Consider the following 7,551-nt stretch of genomic DNA (forward strand, 5'->3'; position numbering starts at 1 on the left):
GCAACCTGCCTTCTGGGTTCAAGCAATTCTCCTGTCTCAGCCTCCCGAGTAGCTGGGATTACAGGTACCTGCCACCATACCTGGCTAATTTTTGTATTTTAGTAGAGACAAGGTTTTGCCATGTTGGCCAGGCTGGTCTTGAACTCCTGAACTCAAGTGATCTACCTGCCTCAGCCTCCCCAAAGTGCTGGGATTATAGGCATGAGCCACCGCGCTTGACCCCACACAGCCTTTTCGACATGTAGGATATTATGCTTAACGGTGGAAATAAAAAAAGGGAAGATATTGGTCTTTTCTTTAAGGGGAGACACCATAAATATGCTTAAGAGATCCATCAGTTCTAGAGGAAAAACCTATGCACAAACTGATTTATGGAGCAAAAAACTACCCCTTGAGATGCTGGGTCTCATACAACCCACATATTTCCTTTAATTACTGTTACCATTGCATTTTACAATTGTTTTGTGTCAAATGTTATAAACTCAAGGGTCACTGAAGGTCATCGAAGTGTAGGGGTTACCTCATCTTTTTATGCTGAAGTTGAGAGTAAATTTTTTTAAATTAAAATTAAACTTTTTTGTTTTAAGAGGCAGAGTCTTGCTCTGTTGCCCAGGCTGGAGTGCAGTGGTGCCATCATAGCTCACTGCTGCCTCAAACTCTTGGACTCAAGTGATCCTCCCGCCTCAGCCTCTCAAGTAGCTAGGACTACAGGTGCTTGCCACCACGCCTGGCTAATGTTTTTCTTTTTTGTATAGAGAACATCTTGTTGTGATGCCCAGGCTGGTCTTGAACTCCTGGCTTCAAGCAATCTTTTCTCCTCAGCCTCCCAAAGTGCTGGTATTACAGGCCTGAGCCACGATGCCCTGCCGAGAATAAATTCATTGGAATTACTCTAAACTCTAAAACTTAGAAGGAAATGAAAGGAAATGGAAGAATCAGGTTTGTCTTGAAACTGCAGGACAAATAGAACGGTTTAAAAATCAGGCTTTGGGTTTGACTTTAGAATGGAAATACTTGGGAAGCGAAAGGAAAACTAAGGAAAGGTTGTTAATTGAGCTGGAGGAAGGAAAGAATTTTCTTAGTAGACAAGTTGAGATCTTATAAGGCAGGTCAGACAGATATGAAATATATCATCTCTGTGTTTCTTTACAGATGGGGCTTGGGAAGGGAAGGGGGATCTTACCATGGCTAATAGATTGTTGTTTGAAGGCCATCCCATTTATCAATGTCACTGTTCCCTGTCTGAATTCTGAACCAGTTAGGTATGAAGGTGGCATGAACACAAGGCTCAAAGGGACAGGGAAACTGGACATTAAAAGACTTTAAAATAGGCCTAGCGTGGTGGCTCATACCTCTAATCCCAGCACTTTGGTACGCCGAGGTGTGAGGATTACCTGAGGGTAGGAGTTCAAGGCCAGCCTGGCCAACATGGCAAAACGCCATCTCTACTAAAAAGTGCAAAAATTAGCTGGGCGTGGTGGTGGGTAACTAATCCCAGCTACTGGAGAGGCTGAGGCAGGGAGAACTGATTGAACCTGGGAGGTGGAGGTTGCAGTGAGCCGAGATTGCGCCACTGCACTCCATCCTAGATGATACAGCAAGGATCTGTCTCAAAAAAAAAAAAAAAAAACAAAAAAACAAAAAAAGCTTTAAAATAGATAAGGTGGGCATTGCTGGGACAGGGAAGTTTCAGAGAGGACCTGGAGACTTGGAGGCACCACCTTAAAAAAAAAGTATGTATTTTGTTAGAAGGCAGAGGTGTTTCAAATGTCCTTCTGGGAGAGGATGCAGTATGTACAGGTGAATTATTCTTCCTCGCAAAAGATGTGCATCCCATCACAATTAGCTTTAAACTTTTTTTTTTTTTTTTGTAGAGTTAGGATCTCTCCATCTTGTCTAGACTGGTCTTGAACTCCTGGGCTCAAGTCATCTTCCTGCCTCAGCCTCCCAAAGTGCTGGCATTACAGGTGTGAGCCACTGTGCCTGGCCCCTGTTAGCTTTTTATGGTATATTTCTCCTAATGTGATTCTGGATTGTGTTAAATAGATTTTGGGAAGATAATTTGTTTGGAGTAACTATGGTGCGGTTTGGTTACTTGTTTGTGTTCTCTACAGTTTGTGCCTGGGGTGGTAGGGCTTGCTGTCTTATTTTTCTATTTACTTTGATTCTTTGGATAGTTTAAGGGAGAGACTTGAGTTTGGTTAATTCAACTTGGGAAGTGATGAAGGCACTTGTTTTGTGACATTTCAGGCTGTGTCTCCTGAAACAGAGGCCTGACGCTCCGAGGCATCAGTGTGAGACCCCCTGTCTAAGGCTAAGCGAATAAGAATTTTGGAGAGGGGGAAAGTTTGGGGATTAATTTTTTTTTCAGCTATAATATGTAAGAAGACTTATTTCTGGAGCCTGATTTCTCTCTATCCACTTACGACTTGGAGGGCTTCATACTGTTTCAATTTGGTATATTTTGTTATATAGTTGCTGAAGGATTTGGGGGTTTAAAAATGTTCTTTGTGTTCCTTGAAAACTTTTTGGTGAGGTAGATTAGACCATGCAGCAGGGCATGATTTGAGATGGGAAAGAGCTAGGGTGAGTTTTGGCTCAGTGTGCAGTTTGGCCTTGAAGTTAATTTAGTAAACATTCAATTTAGGTCACTTCAGAGCCTTTAGGTATACAAATCTCAACAACATGAGCCCAAGGAATCAGGATTAGGTATGGATGGAGAAGTTGGTTGAAAGAGGAAGCAAGAGTTCCCTGACATGCTGTGGGCTTCCTCCCCTAAGAGAGGCAGCCATGTTGAATTTGGTTGTTATGGTGCTGAGGTAAAAGAGGAAAGGCTGTGTGTGTGTGTATGTGTGAGAGAACTGGGAGGTGCTACTGGTGGCAGTGGTGAAGGGAAGCCTTCTCCATTGTAATTTTTGCTGTTATGAGGGGAATTTCTCCTCCACCATTCCTGCTTTCGTGGAGGGGCTCATCTTGTTGGGATCAAGTGTTTCTGTCAGGAGAGGTTAAGTTACCCAGAGGTCACTGCTCAAGCGTGGCATAGTTTTCTGTCCCCGGCTCCTACAGAGCTTTTTACTAAGCTTTGTCCTTTGAGTTTGGTGTCAAAGGTTTCCCTGTTCTGGGCTCTCTTGTGTTTTAACTTCTCAGTGTTATGTCTGTGGGTAGTTAAGTCAGGTCAGACCTCTCCTGGGGCCTTCAGGGCTCATGGAGAGGTTGTTATTCAAGCTGACAATTTGGGATTTGTGAGAGGAGACTCTTTATGGAAAAATCCTGAATGGCCAGGGCATGCGGGATTGGCCTTTTACATTTCTTTGCCTTATCATACATTTGACAGTCTTTTTTTCCCTGGAGAGACAGAGTCTTCATAGACTGTCATTTTTCGTTCTTAGAGTAAAACTTGAACAATTTCATTCTGAAAAATAAATTTACTCAAGTTATAAGAAGAGAAAATAACAGAAGAAAAAGATATACTCCAAATTTCTGAGGTCTTTTGCTCGTTGAGGAATTACTACTCTGTAATATCCCTGTTAGAAAATAAACAAAGCTCAAGTTTAAGTGAGCCTAGTAAGAAGAGCTATAATGTCCTCTCATCCTCCTTATCTACTTGAATCTAAAAGGGGGTTGGGTAACTTCACTGTTGGGTAAGAAGAAACCATTCTCATCCTTGGGGCTTGGGTGGTGGACAGACGTTTCTGTTGGTCTTTCTTAAGTTGGGGGCAAGGAGGTCTCCATCATTCAGACAGATCTATGAAAAGAGCCCCTCTGAGCAGAAGTTTGAGAAAGCAGCTTTTGTGACACCTGATTATTGCTTAATAATAATTTGCTTAGATAGTTATCATTTGAATACTAGATTTTGACTGATGCCTTTCAGAATTCTGTTTTTTTTTTTTTAATTGCCATATATTTATGTTAAAATGTACCAAAGGAAAGGGTGTATCTTCTGATATTTGGCCAAGAAATCCCTCACATACCTTTATTATATAATTTTTCTTTATGAAATTTTAAAATTGGTCTGTAGTCAAGTTTATTGATCTTCTCCTTATGGCTTCTGTATTTGTATTATCTTAAGAAAGGTCTTTTCCACTCTGAGGCACCTATGTGTGAGCCTGTGTGTGCATATGTACAGCACATACACACATGCATCTATGTCATACAAACATTTATCACCTACATTTTCACTTTTTTGGTTGATCTCATACATATTGTGAGAAATATTTTGTTCCCCCCCTTAAATTATGCCTAGCTGCATTGTCTAATATGGTTCACCAAAAAAGTCAAGAAGGAACACAGATTTGCACAAAGTCAATTGGATAGGAACCTAGAGAACAGAGTGAGGGATGCATATGGGAGAGGAATAGGGGCAGAAAGATCATTTAGGGCTTTACTAATAGTGGCAAAAGAGAGGTATGGGGAAACTGGGGACAGTCACGTGGTTCCTGGGCTGGACTCATGCTGGTCAGATGGGAGCGCCCAGGGACAGTGAGATATCTAGGTCATGGGCTGACTAGATGGTACCATTTGCTGAGAGAGCAAGCCCCAGCGAAGGAATGAGTTTTTGGGAAAAGATAATGAGTTTGGCGAATTTGAGTTCTGTGTGCTTACAAGGAATTGAGTGAGGGAATGACTGTTTGGGCAGCACTGGCAGTGGTAGGTGGAGGTTGGCGGTGGGAAAAGTTTGGCAGTAGGTGGAAGTTTTGACAGACAGGCATCTGCTGACACCCTCGGTGCGTGGAGATAGCAGAAGTAAAGGAGGTGTATTATTAGTCGGTTCTGATGCTGCTAATAAAGACATACCTGAGACTGGGTAATTTGTAAAGTAAAAAGGTTTAATGGACTCATAACTCCACATGGCAGGGGAGGCCTCACAGTCACGGCGGAAGGGGAAAGGCACATCTTATATGGCAGCAGACAAGAAAGAATGAGAACAAAGTGAAAGGGGTTTCACCTTATAAAAATCAGATCTCGTGAGAGTTATTCACTATCACGAGAACAGTATGGGGGAAACCACCGTCAGGATTCAATTATCTCCCACTGGGCTCCTCCCACAACACGTGGGAATTATGGGAGCTACAACTGGAGATGATATCTGGGTGGGTCACAGCCAAACCATATCAGGAGGGTTTAGGGCAGAAAGGGGAACCTAAAACTTGGCACTGACTCTCTCCACCGACATCTCTACCCATTAAACCCCACTCTGCATTTGCTTTCTCTCTTCCTCTCAACAAAGTCAAAGGTAAGTGCACTTTGGGATTAAAGGAACTGTTTTCCAGAAATGGTTTCTCGTCTTGGAGCTGGAAGTTGCAATTAGCAGAGACAAGGAGAAACGACTGTGGGAAAATCATGCGTAACCTATCATGTCCTAAGCTCGTACCATGCCCTGTGTGTGTCTGCAGTTTCTATGTTCACCACTGGAGGGCAGGCTCAATTCACAAATGCACAAACCAACTCACCAGACGATTCCTTCTCTGACATTGTTATCAAAAGGAAGCGATGTAACAAGGAAACAGAATGGAAAAATATATTCTATAAAGACATGTAAATATATAATAGAATATAAAAAGGAGGAAATAGAAGCAAAGATTAGCTTCTGTGCATACATGAGAGGATGGAAACGTAAAAAGAATTACCCTTTGTTTTGAAGAGTCAGTTTGGGCATTTACTGTGTGATGTGTGTCTTACCCAAGCTTAGTGCCTTTTTATGCCCTCCTCCTCCAGGACACTTGATTTGAGATAGCAGTCAATAAAGCTTCATTTAGACAACCAGGTGCCAGATAACTACAGTGATCAAATTTTGTTCCTTAATTTAGGCAAGTTGCTTTTTCCCCTGAGGGCCATGTATCTAATGTGCCCCTTAGTCTGGAGTGAGGTGGAAGAGGGGGCAGGTTCTCGATGCAGGAGTCTCAGATTCCTTGTTATAAAATGAGCTAATTCGTAATTCCTGAGGTTGCTCTGGCGTGTGAGGATGAAAGGTTGTGTGCATTGAATGCCTGACTCTCAGTAAGGGCAAGTCATGCTGAAGGCAATGATGACAATGTCTCTAAAGCAGAACAAGAAGAAAAGATTCCAGCATTCTGGAAGGCTGATCTTTTCCACGGTAGCTGGGAACACCCAACATTCCTCTGTTTAGAAGAATTTCTAGAATTTGTACCAGTGTAGAAAACAGCACAGGCCTAAGTTGTGTCCAAGCGCAGAATAACAGGGTTTTGTTTTGGTGAATGTTTCAGGACTATTTCAATGATACTGGGGGAGTTGAAGCCCTAACACAGAAGACTAGATAATATATTTTTTTCTCATTATTCCCAATTGTCCTGAAAACGAATAATGAAAAAGCAAAACTTCTGTCATGAATGTATATTAAATATTTTTATTTAGAAAATTATTAGCCAATTGCAGAGAGCCAGAGAAACCTGAGTTGACAATCGATGGCAAAACTTCTGGAGTCTTTCCTGTCGATTTCTACCTACCTTTGCCTAAAATTCTCTAACTAACTAGGGAAGAGGCTGTTTATTCCACAGTTTGGAATGAGGCTTAAAATTGAATATACCGGGAGGCCGAGACGGGCGGATCACGAGGTCAGGAAATCGAGACCATCCTGGCTAACACGGTGAAACCCCGTCTCTACTAAAAGAAATACAAAAACCCAGCCGGGCGAGGTGGCGGGCGCCTGTAGTCCCAGCTGCTCGGGAGGCTGAGGCAGGAGAATGGCGTGAACCCGGGAGGCGGAGCTTGCAGTGAGCTGGGATCCGGCCACTGCACTCCAGCCTGGGCGACAGAGCCAGACTCCGTCTCAAAAAAAAAAAAAAAAAATTGAATATCCCTAGAAAGGTATTGTTTTAAGTGTATACCAAGGTGTAAAAGATGGATTTTTAAAAATTTTAAATTTTAATATTTTAGAGGTGGGGGTCTCACTGTGTTGCCCAGGCTAGAGTGCAGTGGTGTGATCATAGCTCACTGCGGCCTTGGACTCCTGGGCTCGAGTGATCTTGCCTCAGCTTTCCCAGTAGCTGGGATTAGATGAATTGTTTTGCATATAGGTGCTTCAAGGAAATGAGTCTGGGATGGGTAAAGATAAAAGGCTAAAGGTGAGGAAGGATGTGGAGAAAGGAGGGAGACATAGGACGAACTCTGTCTTCGTAATTAGCAAGTCCAGGTCTGCTTAGTAGCCTCCAGATTTGGGTTTTTATTTTTTTCCTCGCTTGAAAAAGGAAGACTAAATATGGAAATAATTCAGACTTTGACTTTTGGGAGATCAGAATTTGAGGTCTGATTTTGGCACTTACATCTTTGGGGAAGGTGCTTTCTATCTTCTTAACTGTAATGTAGCCCTGCTGTCTATGCATGGAGTTGTCTGGAGGCATGAATGAAATGATGCCATCAAGCCTTTAGACTTGTGAGGCACACAGCTGGTGCTTGGGATTATTTGGTGGGGATTTGGCATCAGATTTAAGAATGCAACCTCTGGGGTCAGACAAATGCAGCCTCAATCCAGCAAAGTCACTCACTAGCTGGTGTTTTTGGACAACTTACTTTATGAGTTTCCTCATCTACAAG

Source organism: Macaca mulatta, chromosome 8, assembly GCF_049350105.2.
Source record: "Macaca mulatta isolate MMU2019108-1 chromosome 8, T2T-MMU8v2.0, whole genome shotgun sequence".
NCBI lineage: Eukaryota > Metazoa > Chordata > Mammalia > Primates > Cercopithecidae > Macaca > Macaca mulatta.